At 34.9% G+C, this 23,324-nt stretch overlaps 1 protein-coding gene across 3 annotated transcripts in view; it reads left to right on the top strand.

The window, feature by feature from the left end:
- Window positions 1–23,324, top strand: part of ALDH1A2 (aldehyde dehydrogenase 1 family member A2) — a 91,552-nt gene that overhangs the window by 16,048 nt on the left and 52,180 nt on the right. The gene's annotated exons all lie outside the window — the stretch shown is intronic.

The following is a 23,324-nucleotide window of genomic DNA, read 5'->3' as shown; positions in this document are numbered from 1 at the left end:
TTTCTGCTTTCTCGGAACTCCTCATCATTTCAGCCAACTGAAATTTCACGCCAGTTTTAATCTTACAATTTTTGGAGTGATTCTGTGGTTATTTTTATAGACAAGTGACATATGAACACACCAACTCTTTTGCAAGAAGCCTTTCAAATGTGTTTTTTTTAAGGTTTATTTCAGATCTTTATTTTTATTGTTACTGTTAAATAACTTGTGTGTTCGGTAATGTCACACCAAGGGATCCCAAGAATGTCCTTATAATTGCCAAAGAGTTTTCCACAGAAATCCGCTAATGACTCTCCTTATATAAGTGAGCGATTAGCAGTGTCATTAAGATCCACTGGAAATCAACAATTTTATGTTTGCTAAAGACTTACTGTACTAGAAATTAGAGCAGTGACTCCCAAGAGAACTCTTCCTTTAAATCTTAGCTAAAATTGATTTTAATACTTGGTAATAGTGGTGGAAAGAAGAGGTTTGTTGGCCCTTTTCTTCCAAACCATTTCAGCAGCTGCCTAAGCTCATGAAAACCACGGTGGGTCGGGTAAACTCTGGAGAGGGAACTTGTCAGAAGCTTCGGCTTTTCACTTGAGTCTAATAGAGACTTAGCACTTTGCAGGTCAGTGCCACTGCTATTTGTCTCTGCCCTAAGAGCTCTGGAGTTCTTCACATCAAAACCACATCTTGCTGAGCGGAGATCAAACGTAGGAAGGTAAGGATTCTGCCAGTGATTTATCATGCCAGGGAGAGTGATCAGGCCATATGGGGCCATTGCAAATGAAGTTGACATTCCAGCAGTTTCTCATACAGGTCTCACATGTAGTTATAGCTAGTTTTTCTTGTAGAGGAATTCCGGGTCAAGTGGCAGCTTTCAGTGGCATTTCTTAGGAAGACTTACCTCCAACATGAGGTTCATGTCAAAACTAAGTCCAAGATTTTTCTAATATTTTATTTAAATGGCAAATAGGGATTTCTTGACCAAATGTTGGAAACTTAATTTGGGCTTTTCATTTGATGTCTCCTTTTCTTCTTTCTCCTTTTCCAGGAGGGTGCTTATTGAAAAAGAAAAAAAGAAAGAAAAAGAAAAATTAAGGTCCTTTGAGGTCTACAAAAAAACTTTTCTTCCTAAATATTAAATGTGACTTTGATGAAATTGACTATATAAGCTATGCACAATTAGGCTTATTAGTTCATTATTACATTTTATTAACTCAGGGGCTTTCGGAATTAATTACTACTAGATATTACAATTCAATACCTGGGGTAGGAAAAGGAGACACATAGACCTTTTTGTGTATTTGTAAGAGCAAAGAGGAAGAATTTAATCATTTAAGTCCAAAATAGGTATAATTATGTTTGAAGGCATTCGCTAGGATTTGCATTAAGGGCAAATTTTTAATTTCAATGGAAAAAATTAATCCCTCTAATTAACTATTTATTTGCCTGAACAGATACATGAAAATGATTATGCTACAAAAATTCAGCTTGCTCTTTGTTTACTGTCAGAAGCAAGTGTTTAGCCTCCTGTGGAGAAATTACTTATTTATTGGTTCAAAGGCCTCTTCAACCTTGGAATATGTCCTGGGATGTTTCAGGCCCTCTGCAGGAGATGCTTGCTTTGTAACATAAATGAAAGATGATATTGGCATTTAAATGAAGTAGTCCATGACATTAACTTTTGATTCAACTGAAGATACCTGTTGTCCCTTTTGTGTTTTACTTTTTCTTTTATTAATGAGATTACCATAAATGGAATTAATTACATAAATGGAATGGGCTTTGGCGGTTAGAACTAGATCTCATCCTGTAGTCAAAATTCACTCGATTTCCCGAGGTATCAGTTTATTTGTTTATAAACTGGGAATTATTCTGATTGATGAAGTACGTCAACTCTGCAGGGAGCAAATTTAAGTATAATAATGAAATGGAATTTCTCCTAGCTTACACGTGGCATCCTCGGAACAGGTACAACATCCATGAAAATCTGGTAGGGTTGCAGGTAAAATATACCGGCATCTAGTTAAATTTGAATTTTAGGTAAATGACTAATACTTTTTAAATATAAGTATGCCCCATGATTTGCCAGTGGTTTGGGACATATTTATACTGAAATTTAATTCATTGTTTTTCTGAAATTCATATTTAACTGGGGATCCTGTATTTTTACTTGTTAAAATTGGCAAATCTAAACCGATGATCACACAGTTTGTGATTTTTATCTGTAACCAAATAAACATCATTTTAGTGTAAAATTAATTGACAATGAAATAGACCAAAGGAATTCTTTAAAATTGTTGCACTGGAATAATGAAGAATGTAGTAGACTTTTTTTTAAGCCCTAGCAATACTACTGAATAAATAAGTCAACTAGGACAATTGTAAAGACAGCTTAATCTCCTAAATGAATTGCTCCAACCTTTTAATTCAAAATCATACAAACAAAAACATTGAGATAAGCTGGGTGCTTTTTCAAATGGGGACCCCTGTGGCTTTGAAAATAAACACTTCAGCCTCCTCCTCCCCCCGCCCCCCAACACCCACACCCACACTCAGTAGCCTTTCTGATGTCTTCCATTTGCAAATGAACAGGCTGAATTCTGAGAAAGACAGAAGACTAATTAAACCTAGGGAAGATAGGCAAAAGAACATTTGTTTCCAAGCAGAAGACAAAAAAAAAAAAAAGTTACATTCTGCTTTCTCAAGACTGACAACGGCATTAAAGGCAGAGTTTCCTCTTCTCAAAGCACATTTCCCACACCACTGCTCAGACCGTCTCAGGGCTAGGCCACCGTAGTATGTTTGAACCAGCCTGCATTAGCCTGTCTTCATGGCAGTCAGAAAAGGGTAGCAGTCAGAAATGCCTGCAGATGAGTTAATGGGTTAGATGGCCTTCACCATCTTTACCTTCTGTCCCCATTCTTTTGCCCTGTGTGTCTCTGATAGTTTGGCAGACAGGTCTTGGTGACTAGCTATAGAGAGACGAATAAATGAATGAATAAACAAACAAATGCAGAACAAGGAATGACTAGTTTTTTAAGAGCACTAATAAATTTCCTTGAATTGGTTGTTTACATTCAGAATCAGAAGCAGTTAAGTTTGAATGCACACCATGCCAGGCTTTTCAGTAATACAATACCTTATTTAATCCTTACGACCACTAGGTGAGGTGGTTTTATTATCTTATTCTACAGATGAGAAAATTGAGCCACAGAAAGTTTAAATGACACCTTTAGGTTGCACAATCTAGTAATCTTTATACACATGGCAGTTCGACCCGTGAAGAAATTATATCAGAGGCAGGGGAGGCAGGATTTGATTTTAGAGCACCTTTGCCCACTTGTGTGGTTAAAGAAGACCCAGCGACCTCCATGAGATTCACACCAAGTCATATGACTAAGAGAGACTCGGAAAATTAGACGTTTTGTCCGTGTAGAGATATTCTGCCACAAGGTTTGGAATCCTGAATCAAATGGAACACTAGGTCTGCCCTAATCTGTATCACAGGTCCCTGGAATTACCCCCGAGTCCTTTAATCTGAATCATTCTGGGAACAAGGCCAGGCCCCCCACCTTACCTCACCTCCCAGTTCATTTGTCCCCTGAAAGGCTAGCCAAACTGAACTGTCCTCTGGGGAACATGACTAATGACCTTTTGTCTCTGTACTTTCTCATCAGTGTCCTTTCACTTTCAGAAACAGACCTTGAGGTTAGACGGATATGTGAGAAGCTGGGTGGATCTTTGTTACCCAACTGCTAATGTCCTAACTTATTTATGTTTACAACATCAACACAATTTGTGTCATCATTGCATGAAGTGTAATGTGTTGGGCATATAACATTTATTTTAAAATACTCTGGCACAGTCACTTTAGATTAGTATTTTAAAGTTGTCTTAAAATGTTACCTCTAGTTTCTCTTTCTTTTGACCTTGTGCTATCTGCATACTTTGTAAGTCCAGTTTGAAGTCTTTTCTAGTGAATTATTTGCTTTTTTTCCTTCCTTTTCTGCCTATGACTCACGATAAGTGGGATTCGGTTCATACTGTCTTGGGGCCATTATTTAAAACTGTTAATTGATTTTAAATTAGAATTAATAAATTAGTCCTTGTCAAAGCAAACTTTGTAAAACCATGCTTTTTGCCAGTAAAAGATTACACCTTTTGAGCAAAGGCCGTGTCTCTATAATATCAAAACATTGACTTTAAAGTGAAAAATGCAATCAATCATCTAGGTGTTTTCCTATACAATGCCATTTGGGTGTTTTTTCACTTTTTAGCCAGATGTTTTGGCGTGAAGCAGAGTGAAGAATGGAAGTCAACAGAACTGCTTTTGCTCTGACTACCTAGATATTTCAATATGAGGCTTCTCCCCCCGCCACTCAGAAGTGATCTGATCATTTGCTTCATTATTTTACTTTGTATAGGTGACCTCTTAATTAGAAGTAAAATAAGGTGGGGATTTTTTTCATTAAAAATACTTTTCTTACCTTTGATTATAATCTTCAATTATATCCTGCTTTGCAGAGTAGCATACTGAGGTGGTCATCAATACAAGTTTTTATAACAAGATTAATTTAATTTTATTTAGTTAAATGATAGGGCTGTCTGTTCTTTGTTGTCCATAAACCTCTTTAAAGTACATCAGTAGAAACAATGGAGCAATCATGTAAAAGGAGATAAGTAACGTGTAATAAGTCCTTAAACTACATCTTTATACTGATTAATTAAAACTCATTGAACTGTTTCCTATAAATAGATCAGCTGGTTATTGATTTGCTATCTGGTACTCCCCTTGGATGAACCAAAAGCAATTTAGTGGCAAGGTGAGTAAAATTCAACTCTCCAAGGCACAATTTACTACAGGGTTTATTACAAATCATTTGAAGCATTTACTATTAAAATAACAAAACATTTTATTACTGAAATAAAACATGGCAGCTTTGTCAAAGATTCATTGAGGATAGGAAATTATTTACACTTAACTCCCATTAATGCCTGCTGCTTTGAGAATTCCTCAGGGGGTTAGATTCCCCAATTAGAAAATTCATGGCAATCTCTATATAGTCATGGCCCCTTTGTTATAGGCCAAAAAGTGTGGTAAGTCTGATTTGTCCTCAGTTATCTTCTGGCTGCAAAAGTGGCCAAGTGATGTGGCGTGGCTTGTATGGCAAAGCTTCATTGTTTTGAATGTTTATGCAAATAACTGTTGTGATTTATAAAACAATTTAAAGTAACTTTCAGATGAATCGGATCCCTGTTGATAGCCAATCTGAGTCCCTTATTCCATCTTCACTTCTTTCTCCAGTACTGTGATTTATCAAATCTTTTGAGCACTGACTGCATGTTAGAATGTGGGAGAAATCAAATGAAGCCAGGAGATCGTCAAGGAAATTAGGAAAGGGAGAAATAGGAAAGGGAGAAACGTCTGTTTTGGCCAGCTAAGCCTGAGGCACATTCACCTTTTATTTCCTTAATTGTACAACAGCCCTGCAAGGTAGATAGGCTTGCTTGTTATTTTTTTCTTCCTTTTTTTTTCCTTTTCCCTGTTTTTACAGAGAAGGAAACAAACCTCAGAGAGTTTGAGAGTCTAAGATCCTTCAGGATTACCCAAGTGGTAAATGGCAGACTGATATTTAAATGGAGATTTTTCAACTCTAGTATCATTCTAATTTGTTCTATACGGACAATAGAGGAATACATGCAAGATTAATCACCTCAGTCCTGAATGAATTTCCTTATTTCTCTACTTTGTTTTACATACACAGACACAACCATTATAACATTTAACCTTCATGATGGAATAAATTAAGCAACTTCAGTCTCTACCCTTGTCTTGGGGAGAATAGAGTTGCATTTTACTTTGTTATCCTGATGGTCTCTTTTGAAAACAAACAAACAAAAAGTGTAAACCAGCCCAGTCACCTTGAATTGGCTTTCCAAAAGCCTGCCTTTCTGATCTTTACTGGTTTAATCCAGAGACACAACCATATACTCCATTCATACTTCAGACCACCTCTCTTGGACACTGAGATGGTGATTCTTTTCAGGTTTGGGGAGGGACACGTCTGTTTGACAGAAAGCCTTTGTTGCAGTGCAATATTATCCTCGTTAGAGTTCTTAAAAGCATTGCACCAGGAAAGGAATAAAATTTTTGAGATGGAGAAATATATGACATTTCCTGCCCAGGTGCCCAGAATCTAAGATGCTATGAAATATTTATGGAAGGAAATTGTACTCACAGATTTTTTTTTTCAAATACCTGTGTGGATGTCCTAATAAAGTGCCATTATGAATTTTTATTTTAATTCCCTTAGCTGGGAGAAGTAACTGTGAGCCAAACATCTGTGACCATTTTATAAAGACTTTGGCATTTGATGCCCTTTTCTTATTTAGCCTTGGATACCTAGATTCGACAGAGAAAGGAACATATGAAAAAGGAATCACTCTGATGCAGTGCAGTTGTGACCAGCTCCTAAATCAGTCAAGGTTGGCCAGTCATTCCCCTTTTCCTCTGCTAATCCAAAACCAACCCTCCTGTGGGAAGTCGTTAGGATAGGGATTGGTCTTGAAGCCCCTTCCTGGACCCTCAAATATAACCGTGTGGTTGTAAGAGCCCCAAACTGTTCTTTAATACGCGTAGGAAAATGATTTCCTATCTGAGGATCCCAGTCTTCTGGCTGCTGTCTGTCCTCTGGCAGAAGTTCCTGTCAGAGCACCTGGCGAGACTGCAGCACATGCCCCAAGACGTCACCTCTGTGCAGAATCACATTAGGAATGTAAATCACCGCGGTTTCCCTAACACATTGTGCTTTCAAGAAAGGAAATGAAAAATTATTTTGTGGTCACCTGTGTTGATTGTGCTGAAGTAAAAAGGGACTCATGTGAAATTCCTAGTGCTGAATAATTTCTAGGAGGCATTGTGAAAGAGGTGCAGCGAGGAGTACTCATAGTCCCTGGTCAGCCATTAAATCTGCTTTCTAAAGAAGCATTAGCAGAAATTAAATTTAGGAAAAAGCCCTGGGATAGGAATCAGGATATGGGGGTTCCAATCCTTATTCTGCCACTAATAGGGTGTAACCTCAGGATTTGTCACAAGTTTATTTATGTAACACTTTCCATTTGCACAGGTTATATCTAAGGCCCCTTCCAGCTCTGTGAATCTATAGCTTCCTAATCAAAGTGGCCTCCACTATATTTAGACCAAGAAAAAATTATTCATTTATTAGTGCATTTTAAAATAGTGCTTTAATAAGCCTTGGCTGTTAAAAGTATATCTTGACATACTCCATAGTTTCACAAGGAACTAAAACCAGTTTCTTGGGGGACGTGAGAGGTTTCCAGTTGTTCTTGATGATTACTCTGCATAGGTTTTTAAATGTTTGATGTAGGACTCTTCCATCTAAATTTCGCTTTTTTAAATGATGTCTTTCTAGTACATTAGTTACATGTTCAAATACTAGACATAATTGGAAAAGGAGGCAGTCATTTTTTAAACCTGGAGGATGGAGTCTGCTATGGGCACGAAGATATGCTATTCAAATAGTTACGTAGGAAACATCAGTATGCACGTAGAGAAGGAGCAAGACAAACCTACAGTCTCACAGAACTTCTGATAAACTTTCTTATTGAGCGCCCACTGGTGGCCACATGTGTTCTCTGGCCAGCACCTCAGCTACATAGAGTATTAGAACTAGAAGTCTTCAGGAATGACATCTTTCATACAACTGGTAGGAACTTTCTAAAGTGCCAGGTTCAAAGCATTCGAAAGTTCAATTGGGAAGTGTTGTGATCAATTATCAATGTCTGCCAAGGGGCTGGACAGAAGATTTGTATCACAAGTGCCATAGATTAGCTTGTCTTCCGCTACCAACTCTGGTTCTCTTACAGACAAAGAAACTGAGGGCTGGGGAAGCTGGGAGACTTGCAGAACATTTAGTGAGAAGCCAAGACTAGAACACAAGCACTTTTCCTCCTCTTCCTGTAAGGCACGTTTGGTTCTCTGGTTGGATTTCTCTGAGGCGCACAGATTACCTGTCTAGTGTTTTATAAAATTGGAATATAAAATATATTATTTTTGGAGCATATTCATAGTAGGTATTTAATGAATGCTTTTGAGCATTGTGACCACATTATATTATTGGAGCTGTTACTGTGTTGGTCTTCCCCATTACAGTGCTAAATACTTATTTCAAGGGCTGGGGCTGATTTTTATTTATTTGCTGTATCCCTCAGTGCATAGCATATGTCCTAACATATAATAGGTGCACAAGAAATGATTGTGAGTAAAGGAAGAATTAATGACTTCAAGGGAGATAGAACAAAGATGCCAACTGCCTCCCCTTTTACATGTAACTCTCGTCTTTTCATCTTTCCCCTCTCTTTTCAGTTCTTCTCTTTCTCCCAATAATCAGTGTTGTGAGTCACTCACTAGCTTTAGGACACCTTTTTAGAAAATAATATTTCTTTCATTTCCTTTCTTCACAAAAATGAAAGGTGACATGTCTTCATTATAAAGAAATGGCCTCCGCAACTTCTGGAAAAACTCTAGTGGTTAATCAGTTACTTTTAATATAAATATATATGCTTAATGCTGAATTACATTGTAAAACTCCCAGGCTGATTTATGGTCTCAGTCTGCCTTAATTAACATCGATTCTAGGGGAATAGTAAATGGGAATGGCCTTCACAATTGAGGTTGAACAATGAACTCTCTGGGTGTTGTCCAATTTGTTACATGATTTACATGAAGCAAGCCCTTCCTTTCCTGGGGTTATCCCTTTTTCATCTGGTGTTTAGGACGGGTTATATATAATCCATAGATAGGAACATTTGCTGTCAAATACTTTTGATGATTTAGAGCTAGGCCACAAAATGGTCACTATTAATAAAGAAGGAGAAAAAAACCTAATCTGAGGCTTTGCAGGGATTCCAGGTTCTTGCTATGTGTCATCGCTTGTCCAGTCTGTGGCGTTTTTACGAAGTGGCCATAATGAAAGTCAGATTAAATGCACAGGATATATACATTTAATCAACAGCCATTGGAGTCTGTGGTACTGGAAGAGTTATAAGAGCCCCGTGAATGCAAATTTATTGCAAAAGAATCCAAGGGGTGGGGGAATGAATGTCTGCTGAATGGTACTACCTGACACGGGACACCAAAAAACTTTCCAGAGTGAGTGATTTAAGTGTAAGGTTTGGCTTGTAAAGCTGCCAGCTGCTTGGTTTCAAAACTTGAAACATTTCCAAAACATTGGATGAGGCACTTTATATGTGCACTAGAGTAAATACTCTGGTTTTACTGCCAATTTAAATGTGCTCAGTTTACAGTAATGAGCTTGTATAGGCATTACCTTGTTTATAGAAAGTGGAACAGGAAGAAATGAACATTAACCATTACCAGTAGCAATTCCCATTGCCTTCTACCACAACACTGATGGCAAGTATAGTTTCTTCCAATGTGGGAATATGTCACAACTGACATTGGTGTGTACTTGGCTTTAATGCTATGTTGCTTCAACAGAGTACCAAATGCTGTAATCCAGTGTTATTCAGTCAGGGCTGCTCAGACCAGTTGGCTGTTTCTACTATTTTTCCTAAAACAGATGTCAACAGCATTCTCAGATATGGGAATCGTGGGACAGTAAAAATGTAGTTACCCTGATTACATGTGATTGAGTTTGTTTTAGCCAAGTCTGTTTTCTACAAGTCATGGGAGTCATTTATTTTCTCTTACAAAGTTATTTGGGTGTGTTTTGATGCTTTGCATGGAAGCAGTGGCCTTTGTCTTTTGGGATGACTGGCACAGGAACCCTTTAATCCTCTTATACTCCTGGGATCATATACTGGAGACAGGCAGACATATTTAGCCCGAAAGACATAATTTGCTCAGCCTGGAAAAGAAAGAGTGTATAGAAATTGAAGGAGACGCTAGCAAGCACAATGCCTAGAAGAGAGTAGGCACTCAGGAAAAACTATTGAAAGAGATAAAAATGGAAGGGAAGAAGGGTGTTACTAGGAAGAGGCCATGGAAACCCATATCTTAAGAGACACAGCCTCATAAGCTCAGCTGTGTTTAGACTAGACTTTGTAAAACAGAAAAGTCCCTACCAATTGCCAGGGACTCCTTGTCATTATTTCTGCATTTCTTTGCATGGCTTCTGAGAACCTTTTGGCCCAGGTACACATACTTACGAATATCAGGATTATGCTAGCCAAGGAATACTGCACTCCCCGCTGCCCCCAGTATAATTCCTTCTCTGTTGTGTGGGATACTAGCAAAATGCTGAAATTGACCAAAACCAAGAGCGTGATTGATGCATGTCTGCAAATAGGATTCTGATGACATAAGTCTATGGCTATCAAATTGTTTTCAAGCCACAGGCTATGTGTGCCTTCTGGCTAGTCTTGCTTCAACGCTTTTTTTTTATAACAGTATTTTCACAGTGAAAAAAAGAAAAGAAAGCTACTTATTCGGCATTGAATAGTTCAAAATACCGAATGCCTGAACTTTCATGGGAAATGAGTTTCACCTCTTTCTGCTTTCCTTGTCACACCCTCTCCCTTCCCCTTTACCCCCCACCTCCCTTCACCCTTGGTTCCCTTCTCAGTTCACTTTTTCTCAGTATGAAATCTATAAGGCTTATTTTTCTCAGTCTCTCCTATTTTCACAGAAGTACATTTTTAAAAAGTAAACCATTTGTTTTCTGACACTTTTTCAATATCCATTGTTCTTTTAAGTCTCTCCTTCCTGCGTCCTCTACAGTATTTTTCACTCACTTTAATTACTACTCTTTCTAAATGTGGTTAATTTATAACATATTTAAATATTGTTTTTCTCTTTTCTTTTGTCTTCCTTCCCATGACTCTGATTGACAAGTTCTATGAGTTTTTGACCTGTGTACTCTGACTCTGGATTTTCGTGATTTCTGGGCCCTGCTTGTTTGAAGACACGCTCCTTAGTCTGAGGTCAATGCTGTGGTAGAAGCTAGTGCTGAGAGTACAGGGCCCTTCAGCCATTGAGGCTGTTGGTAGGGCCCGGGGACTTTGAGGGGGGAAGGAAAGAAGCTAAACTTTGATTTCTTCCTTCTGTGTTACAGTCCTTGAACCAGGTTATCAGATAATCTTCAGAGAGGAGCTCAGACATTAAGGAAGAGGGGCTGATCGGGCCAGCTGAATCATTTTATTAGGGATAGAGTTTCTTTCTTCTACCTTATCCGTTCCCTACACTCCCTCATTTCTTGTTTCCCTGAAGTGTTCTTCTAACATGTCAGCCCACACCGATATCTTCCTTCTCTGCAGCGAACTCCTGCAATGCTTATCTCTACCATTCATCTTGGCACTAAATCATAGACTATCTTACATTATTTAACTTTTCTGAAAGTAATCTTGTCTTTGAAACTTGATAATAAGCTTCAGAACAGCAGAGTACATGTCTTCTGTGGATTTTCAGTAGTACCTATGAACAACTCTATGTTTAGAGTAGGCCTTTAATAAACATTTTGCAGGTTATTTTCTGTGAAATCAGATTTCTGCTCAGCTATTCCTCTGAGTTTCAGCTCACACTATTTTTGTTCTATCAACCTGTTTCACAGAGGAGGATGCAGGAGAGAGTTGTGCGAGTCCCTGAATTTTATGAAATGGTTGCACTGCAACTAAGGGCCATAACTCTTCTTTATAGTCCTTATTTAGATTATTATTTTTAAATTTGCATAATTTAAAAGGTTAATAGTTGCTACTGAAAGTTGCTCCCCAGGATTTCCACATCTGGTGTTAAAGTAAACTATATACTCTAATGGATCCTTCTGTCATATGCAACTAGATCTTGGATTAATTAATGTGTGTATGTAAATATATGTATTTAAATTTCATTTTCCAATGATTTGTTAATAGTACATTGATCTTATATCCTGGGACTTTGCTAAATTTATATTTCAAGTTTTTTTGTTTTTTTTTTTAAGTTTCTTATAAATTTCCACAGATAATCATGTTGTCTGAAATTCAAGACAATATTACTTATTTTATCTTCAACCTCTTGGCTTTTCATTTCTTTTTCTTGTGTAGTATGTAGTATAATATCACATATTATTATAATATTAAATAGAAATAATGAGAGCCTCTATTATTGCATACATTAGTTTTAATGTATTGATTAATTAAAAGAACAGTGATCTGAAAATCAGGGAGCTGAACGAAAATGCAAAGCTGATATTTTTTCTAGAAACAAATGCCACTACCAGTTCTAGAAGGGGTAAAGTAAACCTATCCAATAGCAGTGGAATACACATTTTTCTCATGTTCACATGGAGCGTTCAGCAAGATGGGCCACATTCTGAGCCATAAGACACACTTTAAAAAATTTAAAAGAGTAGAAATTATATTAGGTTGGTGCCAAAGTAATTGCTGTTTTGCAATTATTTTTAACCTTTTAAGCCACAATTACTTTTTGTACCAACCTAATACAAAAAATGTACTTTCAGACTGTAATGGAATTGAATTAGAAATTAATAGCTAGAAAGCCAGAAAATCCTAAAATAGTTGGAGATTAACAAAAAACACATTTCTAACTGACACATAGATTAAAAAATAAGTCTCAAGAGAAATTAAAACTATTTTGCTAAATGAAAATACAACTTATCGAAATTTGGGAGATGCTGTGAAAGCAGTATTTGGAGGGAAATTTATAGCATTGAATATATATACATATATATGTATACATATATATATATATATGTATATATATTAGAAAATAATAAATATTTCCTAAGTTTCTGCCTTAGGAAAGAAACAAAAATAAAGGAGCAGTATAAACCTAAAGCAAGCAGAAGAAAAAATAATAAAAAAATTGTAGCATAAATCAATGAAATTGAAAATAGGAAAACAATAGAGGAAATCAATGAAACCATAGGCTGGCTCTTTGAAAAGATCGATAAAATTTATAAGCATTTAGCCTGACTAATAAAGACAAAAAGAGAAGACACAAATTACAATATCAGAATTTAAGAGGGTCCATCACTACTGCTTCTATAAACATTCAAAGGATAATAAAAGGATATTATGAACAATTCAGTGCCCACAATTTTGATAACTAATGGGCTAATTTCTTGAGTGACACATCCTATCAGAGCTTACTCAAGGAGAAGTAGATAACTTGGATAGCCCGATATTTATTAAAGAAATTGATTTGTAGCCTAAAAAACTTTCTCAAAGATGACTCCAGGCCCAGATGCCTTTACTGGTAAATTCTACCAAATATTTAAGGATGAAAATGCCACTTCTGCACAAACTCTTCCAAAAAATTGAAGAGGAGAGAATACTTACCCACTCATTTTTTGAGGCCAGCATTACCCTTATACCAAAACCAATGGCATTACAAAGTGGCACACATTCTTGAGATATTTACCACTTGTCGCCTGCCCCTCCACAGTCCTCTTGAAAAGAAGTTATCTTGATCCAGGACTTCATCCTTAAGTGGCCATGAATGGTCTGCATGACTTCTTTTCCTGGTTCCAGATGTTTGGACCTAAGGACAGCCATTTAATTTACACCTGGAGCCTGGCTTGAAAAGAGGTGTAGGATGCCCTACTCAGGAGGCTGACCTGAGAGAGACAAAGGGAAAGAATAGTTGTTGAAGTGAGTTCAGGATGGAGACTCATATTGGCCAAACCTAGATAGGTCTCTATATTTAAGAAATTGAGTAAGTAATTAATAATTTTCCAAAAAAAGAAAGCACCAAGTCCAGATGGTTTCAGTGGTAATTTCTACCAATCATACCAATTCTCCACAATCTCTTCCCAAAAAATAAGCAGAAGAAACACTTTCAAACTCATTTTGTATGGCTAGTATTACTTTAATACCAACACCAGATAAAGACATTACAGGAAAGGAAAACTACAAACCAATGTATCTCATTAACATAAATGCACAAATACTAAAAAACATTAGCAAATAAAATCCAATAATGTATAAAAAGTATTATATACCACAACCAAGTTGGATTTATTCCAGGTATACAAGACTGGTTCTGTATTCAAAAGTCAGTTATTGTAATCTGTCACATCAATAGTCTAATGAAGAAAAATTGTATAATATCTGTAATACAACAATGGCATTTGACAAAATCCAATACCCATTCATGATCAAAACTCTCAGCAAACTAGGAATAGAGGAGAACTTCCTCGACATCTACAAAAAACCTATAACTAACATCATACTTAATGGTGAGAAATTAGATGCTTTCCCCCTATGACTGGGAACAAAGCAAGATATTTCCTCCTGCCCTTCCTATTCATCATTGTACTGGAATTCCTAGCTAATGCAATAAAAAAAGAAAAGGAAATAAAAGGTATCCAGACTGGGAAGGAAGAAATAAAACTCTTTATTAACAGATGACACGATTGTCTATGTAGAAAATCCTTAAGAATTTACCTACCCTCCTGCCCCCCCAAAACTGAAAACAAACAAACAACACACAAAACACACCTGGAACTAATAAGTGATTATAGTAAGGGTGCAGGATACAAGGTTAAGATACAAAAGTCATTTGCTTTCCTATATACCAGCAATGAACAATTAGAATTTGAAATAAAAAACACATCATTTACATTACCACAAAAAGAGAAAGGTATAAATCTAACAAAACATGATTTTTATGAAGAAAACTATGAAACCCTGATGAAATAAATCAAAGGAGAGCTTATGAGATATTCCATGGATAGGAAGAATCAATAGTATTAAGATGTCAGTTCTTTCCAACTTGATCTGTAGATTCAATGCAATCCCAATCAAAATTCTGATAAATTGTTTTGTAGATATCAGCAAACTAATTCTAAGGTTTATATGGCAAGGCAAAAGATTCAGAAGAATCAATACAATATAATATTGAGAAGAACAAAGTTGGGGCTGACAGTACCCAACTTCAAAATACCTGAGAAGCTACAATAATCAAGACATTGTGCTATTGGCAAAAAAATCAATGGAATAAATAGAGTCCAGAAATAAACTCACACAAATATATTCAAGCGATATTTGACAAAGGCACAAAGGCAATAATGGAAAAAGATAGTCTTTTCAACAAATGGCACTGGAACAACTAGACATCCACAAGCAAAAAAAAAAAAAAATGATTTTGTACACAGACTTTACACCTTTCGTAAAAATTAACTCAAAATGAACTATACACCTAAATGTAAGATGCAAAACTATAAAACTAGAGATAACATAAGGTAAAACACAGATGACCTTGGGTTTGACAATGAATTTTTAGATATAACACCAAAAGCATGATCCATGAAGGGAAAAATTGATATATTAGACTTCCTGAAAATGAAAAACTTCTGATCTGTGAAAAACACTGACAGAGAATGAAAAAGACAGGCCACAAATTGGGAGAAAATATTTGCAAAACACATGTATGAGGAAGGACTTACATCCAAAATATACAAAGAATTCTTAAAATTCAACACTAAGGAAACAAACACTCAAACAATGGGCAGAAGACACTTCAGCAGAGAAGATATACAGACAGCAAATAAGCATATAAAAAGATGCTCAGCATCATATGTCATTACAAAATTTCAAACTAAAACAACAAGATGCCACTGCACACCTATTACAATGGCTGAAATCCAAAAAACTGACACCACCAAGTGCTGATAAGGCTGTGAAGCAACAAGAGCTCTCATTCGTTGCTGGTGGGAATGCAAAGTGGTCCACTCACTTTGATGACAGTTTGGCAGTTTCTTACAGAGCTAAGAAAATAGTCTTACTATGTGATCCAGCAATCACTCTCCTAGGCATTTACCCAAATGAGTTGAAAATTTATGCTCAACAAAAACCTGTATATGACTGTTAATAGCAATTTTATTCATAATTTCTCCAAACTGGAAGCAACCAAGATGCCCTTTAAAAAGTGAATGAATAAACAAACTAGTATATCTTCTCTATACTATCTGCTCAGTTTTCTGTAAACCTAAAGCTGTTCTAAAAACTGAAGTATTAATTTAAAAAACCAAAGCAAAATGACTAGGTAGATTTGAAAGGGAGAAAAGCAGAACTTGTAGAAATAAAATAATAAACATTAAAATTAGCTTACACCTAGGTAAAGAGAATTGAATGATAGATCTGAAGAAATTACTCAGTTGTGGCACAGAGAAAAAAGGAGATCGATGGAAACAACTTAAATGTCCATCAATAGAGGACAATTTGAATAATCTATAAACAAGCATGTGCATATATACATATATACGTGCACACCTATGTACATATGCATAAACACACGGGTATACAAAGAAGCCATTAAAAATGTCTTATGTAGTTTTTTAAAAGTAACTTGTAAAACTCATGTAGACTTTGTTCTGTTAAATTTTATATTTATACATACCCATTTGTGGGCCCAGAGATATGTCTTGAGTGTGCAAGCTTTAGTTATCTCTGGATGATGAAATTTGAGGCGATTTTTCACTTTGTTCTTTGTGCTTTCCTGTATAGTTTGAATTGTTTGGAAAAGTTTATACCACATTTACAAAAGCAATAAAGCTGTTTTACATAAAGTACATATATAAAAAGATGGAAAATAGAGTGGTTAAAAGACATTGAGGATGGACTACAAAGGTGTAACACTTGTAGTTTCAGAAGGAGATAATAGAATGATATTCCAAGAAAAGATGATAATGATTAAGAGTATTTCAGAACTTACAAGAGTCAAAAACTCACAGGCACTATAAGCACAATGCTTAACTGTCAAGGTAAATAAAAAAGAAATTGATAATTAGACATATTGTGATGAAACTTAAGAACACCAAAGACAAAGACAAGATCTGAAAAGCAACTAGATAGAAAAGGCAAATAATCAATGAAGAGATGGTATTCAGAGGCTTACAGCAGATTTCTTATAAACACCATTGCAAGGTAGAAAATATTGCAGTGATATTCTCCAAGTATTGTGAGAAAGTAATTTTCTTTGGGGGATATCTTTTGAGGATGAGGGTAGAATAGATATAGGTTCAGAATTGAGACTTTACCCCCAGTAAATCTTTACTAAATGAAGTTCTCAAGAATCATGAGAATAAAAATCAAAACTCTTAAATATTATACTTTTCTTAAATATAATCATTTTCTGTATAAAATAATAGTTTTATAACAAACTCTTGGAGAAGAGCAATTAGATTTAATATTCTAAGGCCCTTGGGAGGAATGTTAAGCTATATATTCAGTTTAGACTTCAAGTTGTTAAATATCCATGATAAAATATCATGGACAACCAATGAAAGAATACAAATATAGTGTACAACTTCCACACCAATAACAGGGGGAAACTGAATTGTAAAATAAACAATGGCAAACATTAATCAGCTTGAAAGTAGAGGCAAAAAAAGGAGAAAACTGGAAGTAAAACTAATGCAATATAAAGTATCAAGTCTAAATATCACACAAATATAATCACAATAAATGCAAATGTATTAAACTTGCCAATTAAAAGGCAAAAAGTTTCACATTGAATAAAATAAAATCTAGCCATACATCATTTAGAGAGACATATCAAATAATAAAGACACAGTTAAGAATGAAAGGATGGAAAAAGATATATCAGGAAAATACTAAAGAAAAGCTTAGGTAGCTTTACTAATCTTAAACATGGTAGCTTTTAAGAGACAAAGATTTATTAGTAATAAAGAAGGTCATTTCATATTGATAAATGGTTCTGTTTTACCAGAGAATCTAATAGTTACAAACTTATATTCACTAATAAAATATCATGGACAAAATAATCTAAAATTTATAAAGATAAAAATGATGGAGCTAAGTAATATATTGGCAAATCTACAAAAGTGGGAGATTTCAACACAGCTTTCTCGATTAAGACAAGCAGAAAAAATGTTAATAAACCTCAAGTTGATCTGAACAATGCATTTCACAGGATTGTTATAATAGACACTTGTAGAAACCTGTGCCTAATAATTAGTTTATAAAGGCAAGAAAAAGAAAAAAAATATCTAACATTAAATAAGTTACATATTCAGAATAGTGGTTATCTCTAGTGGCAGAGTGGGTCAGGCAGGAGCTTTGGATCAGGAAGAAACACGCAAGTAGTGTCAGTGATATTACTAACATACTAGTGCTTGAATCGTGTGTTCATGATGTGTTTTAATATAATGCATGTTAACTCACATTTATGTTACATATATTCTTTTGTATGTATTAAATACAGTATCATACAAGAAAAGTTTACGGCCAAAATATATTTTTCATTCTTCAGTGTATTCCGATTTCTTGGTGTGGGAGGTATTGTACTTCTAATCTTATTAGGAAAGGTGTTAGGCAATGATTCATGCCTCTCCCAGCAGATATTCCATTCCAGTTAACATTAGTTAAGTGCCGACCACCTTTGTTATGTCTTTTAATACCAACAGCAACCCATAAAATATCACTGGACAGTTCTTCGCAATCATGCAGAGAAAGTTAAGTTTATGACCTAATCCATCCTATCCTCTTAGAAACCTAGAACAAGACAGGGACCTTCTCTTATGGGTCATCTGTTTCTTTTGCCTGTGATTAGAGCATCACAGAATTATATAATAAATAGGTATTTGTATATTTTACAAATGAAGAAACTGAGCAAGCTCAAATAACTCAGCTAGAGTCAGACACCTGTACTTCCAAAGAGCTCTAGGGTAGAAAAGGCTACATCTTCCCTGACACCTACGCGTTTTCTGAAATTAGGTAAAATGCAAAGCAGAATTTTCTAGTTTCTCATACTGATATCAACAAGTATTTTAATTTGTAAATTACAAGGAATAATTTTGGCAGCATTGGGCTACATTTTAAGGCAGAGCTTGAATTATTTTCTGCAAACTCACATTTAAGAATGAACTTTTGTGAAAAGAAAGATGTTAAATCCTCATTCTTTCATTAACATTTGTTTGGGGCATTTGTAATATGAAGGTAGACACGAAAGGGTAACTCTAACCTTTACATTTATTTTTTTAGTTTTCATTTTGAAATAAGTTCAGAATATTTTTAATTGAGTTTAAAAAACAGTGCAAAGAATTTTTGTGTACCATTCACCCAGATTTCCCAAATGTTTACATCTTTTTAAACCACCGAGCAGTTATAAAAAGCAGGAAATTAACATTGGTGCAATATTATCTAATCCAAAGACATTATTCAAATCCCCCAGTTGTCCCAGTAATATTTATTTTTTCTGCTCCAGGAGCCAATCCACGGTTACACGATTCATTTATTTTTATGTATCACTAGTGTCCTTTATTTTGGAAGAGTTTTTATTTTTTTTTAGTTTCAGGTGTACAAAACAATGTAATAGTTAGACATTTACATCCCTCACAAGGTGATAACCCTCTTCCCCTCATTGTAAATAGCTGTTACAATTCCATTGACTCTATTCCCTATGCTGTACTCCACATCCTGTGATTATACATATATTAAACTATAGTGACATTCAATATTATTCAGCTTCAGCCTCAGGTATGCAGCTCAGTGGTCAGGCATTTACACCGTCCATGAAGTGTCCTCCCTAATAAGACAAGTGCCCATCTGACACCCTACAAAATCTTTACAACATTATTGATTATATTCCGCAAACTGTCTTTTGTATCCCACGGCAATATTTGTAGTCTTTCTTTGTCTTTCATGACCTGACACTACAAAAAAGTTTAAAAAAATGTGTGTGTATACACACACACACACACACACACACACAGACACAAACATACATGTATATATGCCACTTATTTTGTAGGATGTGCTTTAATTTGGATTTGCCTGATATCTCCTCATGATTAAGTTTGGGTTATGCCTTTTGAGTAAGAATATCACAGAAGTGATCTGTGTCCTCAGTGTATCATATAAGGAGCGCATGATATCAATTTGTCCCATCACTGGTGATGTTAACTTTGATCACTTGATTAGGGTGCTGTCTGCCAAGTGTCTCCAACACTAGGCTGTTTTTCCCTTTGTAATTAATAAGTGTCTTGAGGGAACATATTTTGAGACTACATAAACATCCAATTTTTCATTATGCTTTTGCCCACTAACTTTACCATCTGTTGATGATTTTTGCCTGAAGCAATTATTACTGTGGTGTTTGACAAACGATGATGATCTAATTCCATCATTCCTTTGCTACAATTAGTTGGAATTCTACTGTAGAAAAGAGCTTTTCCTTATCCCCCATTTATTTATTCATTTACAAAACTTATATCAGTATGATCTCCTGGATGCCTTTTTCATTCTACAAGTAATTCATTAATATCATTATTTATTATTGCTGCCAGTATGATCCCAGTATTGGCTATTGGGAGCCCCTTCATGTTGGTTCCTGTGTCCTTTTGATATGTCCCATCATTTTTTGAGCATGTACTCGATTTCTGGCACCACAATAGTCCAGGATCATTTTGTGCTCCCTGCTACAGCCCTAAAAAAACTATTTCTCTGAGGAGCTCTGGTCAGAGAAGAACACTTTAGACAGCATTCAAAACTTTTGAAATGGCACAGAGAAGCTGAAAACCTTCAAGTATTGTGGAGGTATTTGCTATCTTGTGTACTAACAAAGTTGTCAATACAAGTTTTTTAATTGTCATATTGTATGGCTAGGTCTAGAAAAATAGTAACGCAATAAAAATAGCAAATATTTTAACCTTTGTTGTACCAAGAGAAAGTCATCACATCTGCCATCTGGGTCCAAAGGATTCTTTATATTTTTTACTTTTTAAGTTATTTTATGAAAAATTTACAGAAGTAAATAAAGAGAGTGAAACCAACAAAATAAGCATTTAGACATAGCAAACCAGATTTTCTTTTACATTTTTCTGGTTTTGGAGGTATACATACCTGAAATTGGCATAGTGTGGGAATGCAACTATCTGCTCATCAGCTTTCATGTGAGAAATGAGAAAGATTCATATCATAAATACTGATTCTAGATTTTAAACACATCTCTAGTAGATTATAGCTTATCATTATTTCTGGTTCTTTTTGCATGTGCCTTATCACAATGTAATACTATTGAAAAGTTTGAAGGTTCATAATTTTGTAGAAAAGAGGATGGTAAATTTTTTGTTCCATAATTACAAAAGTATTTTTAGTTTTATAAACATAAATTAGATTGACCAATCCAATAAACTTTTTAAATTTTTACATAATATCTGTCCTTCCAATCACCTTTGTATATAAGCCTACCTTCAGCATCTGTCCATTTATGAATCATATCAAGTCAATTTTTATACACAAATATCATAAAAGATAAAAGAATTGCCACATGTCCTTTTAGCAAAACAAGATGGACCGGGTTCTTGTTGCAAAATAATACATGATTAAGTCCTTCCTATTGAATGACTAACTGGTTAGAACATTGTATTTCTTTTTTTGTGTTTATAAATATGTTGTTTGCTCTTTGATTCTTGAATTTGAGAAAATTTATCCTAAAGACTTATAGTCCAAGATTTTGCGTATACAGTCAATTTTACTCTCATCAGTGGAGTCTCTAGTATTTCTTCCTCTCTGCCTTCATCTTCTGACTCACCTAAGAATTGTGGAATGTCTTGGTTAATTTTTGTCTCTTTCCCATTACAGATGGAAATGAAAAATTCTGAAATCTTAATTGTGTTCACTGAAAGTTAAAAAAAAAAAAGACAAAGATGGTGTCTCCAGACTTCTCTTATACCCTTTTGAAAAATGATGCATTACTTTGGAAAATATAATGAGAAAACTGAAGGTTGATGAAATAGGGGTGACATGTTTGTTTATTCATTTCTAGGAGTTCCATCATTTTTTTGTTTCATTATTATTTTAGTATTTTAAAGCATAGTTGGAAATAATTGATGAGTGATGATGAAATAGCAAAATATTTTAAGATACAGGAAAAGATCCCTAAGATTTCATAATGTATCTTAGATTTATAAAATGATCAATGGACCTAACTGATAGAGAATAAGTTTTGTCCTGTTAAAAAGTAGTTTTTCTCTTTGATGTTTGGAAGACCTCTAAAAACTTAATAAAAGCCAGGAAATATCCAAATATATGGTGATAGAAGGAGAATTGATTCTGGGTTGTGAACACATAATGCAATATATAGATGATGTATTACAGAATTGTACACTTGAAACCTATGTAGTTTTGTTGACCATTGTCACTCCAATAAATTTTAATTAAAAAAGTCATGAAATATCAATCCTTACAAAAACTTAGAAATGATCAACAAAGAAACTTAAAAACTAAAATTGGATAGTGATGATATTCCAAAGATTAAGAAATTTCAGTCAAATAGTGAATAAAAGGAATAGGGAATATTGGCAAGAATCCTTTTTCCTTAAACCTGATAAATACTCTAGAAGTGAAAACTTCTTAAGTTTTTTGTTACCTTAGAAATCATATTGTGTTTCAAAGGAATGTGCAGATATGATGAGCTGTCACCTATTAGGAAATTTGTTAAATGGAGTGAAAAGAAAACTAGACCAGGAGTCCAAGAACTGTAGCTCTAATTTAGGTTTAGACATTAACTAGTTGTGTTTCTTTGAGGTGAACAATCCTGGAAACCATGGTGTAGTGGAAAGAACAGGAGACTGACTCAGAGCCACAACAAGAACCTGCTGCTTAAGACTCTTAACTTCCCAGCCGCTCAATTGTCTCATTTTTTGTAGAGATAATAAAATCTCGCTGTTAGGATTGTGAGCATTTAATGAACTACTATAGACTGTAAGACCTTGGAAAGCTGGAACTCCTAGTCATTTTTGCCTCTCCTGAATCTAGAAGTATCTAAGTATTTATTGAATAAATGAATACATTTTAAGCATGCTTATACATTCTATAAACTCTATATTAAAAAACTATAAAGTTTAAACAATTATATGATCATTGTGTTTTTTGTTTAATACATTTGTATTAAGTACTATACAGATTAAAAGTCTTTTTTTCCCTTTACCTTAAAAAAACCTTCACGAAAAGAAAGCTTCAACACAGGCTCACTATTTTATCAAATCCAGGAAAAAATAAAGCTTTGGAATAATCTAGAATTTAATATTTAAAATTATAGATCTATACTCATTTCACCTCATCTATGATTATTAAAATGGCAGGCAATGACAAATCAATTTATCATTGTATTCGTTTTAAGTTGGCGGACTGGCTCCTAAGTTCAGAAATTTTCATTGTCATGGCATAAATTTTATAAAGTAAAAGTATCTTTATGTATTTATTCTTTGAGCTTTCATAGTCCAAAAATACTAGTTTGGGTTTCTCGCTTAATATCAGTAAAAATTTAAAAATTTCTTTGCCTATATTTTCTCTTCTAACTCATGTCTTACAAATCTTCTGAGATATTG

Source organism: Rhinolophus sinicus, chromosome 3 (genome assembly GCF_057876585.1).
Source record: "Rhinolophus sinicus isolate RSI-liver-muscle chromosome 3, RSI-T2T, whole genome shotgun sequence".
Classification (NCBI taxonomy): domain Eukaryota; kingdom Metazoa; phylum Chordata; class Mammalia; order Chiroptera; family Rhinolophidae; genus Rhinolophus; species Rhinolophus sinicus.
This window is presented reverse-complemented; position numbering and strand designations above follow the sequence as displayed.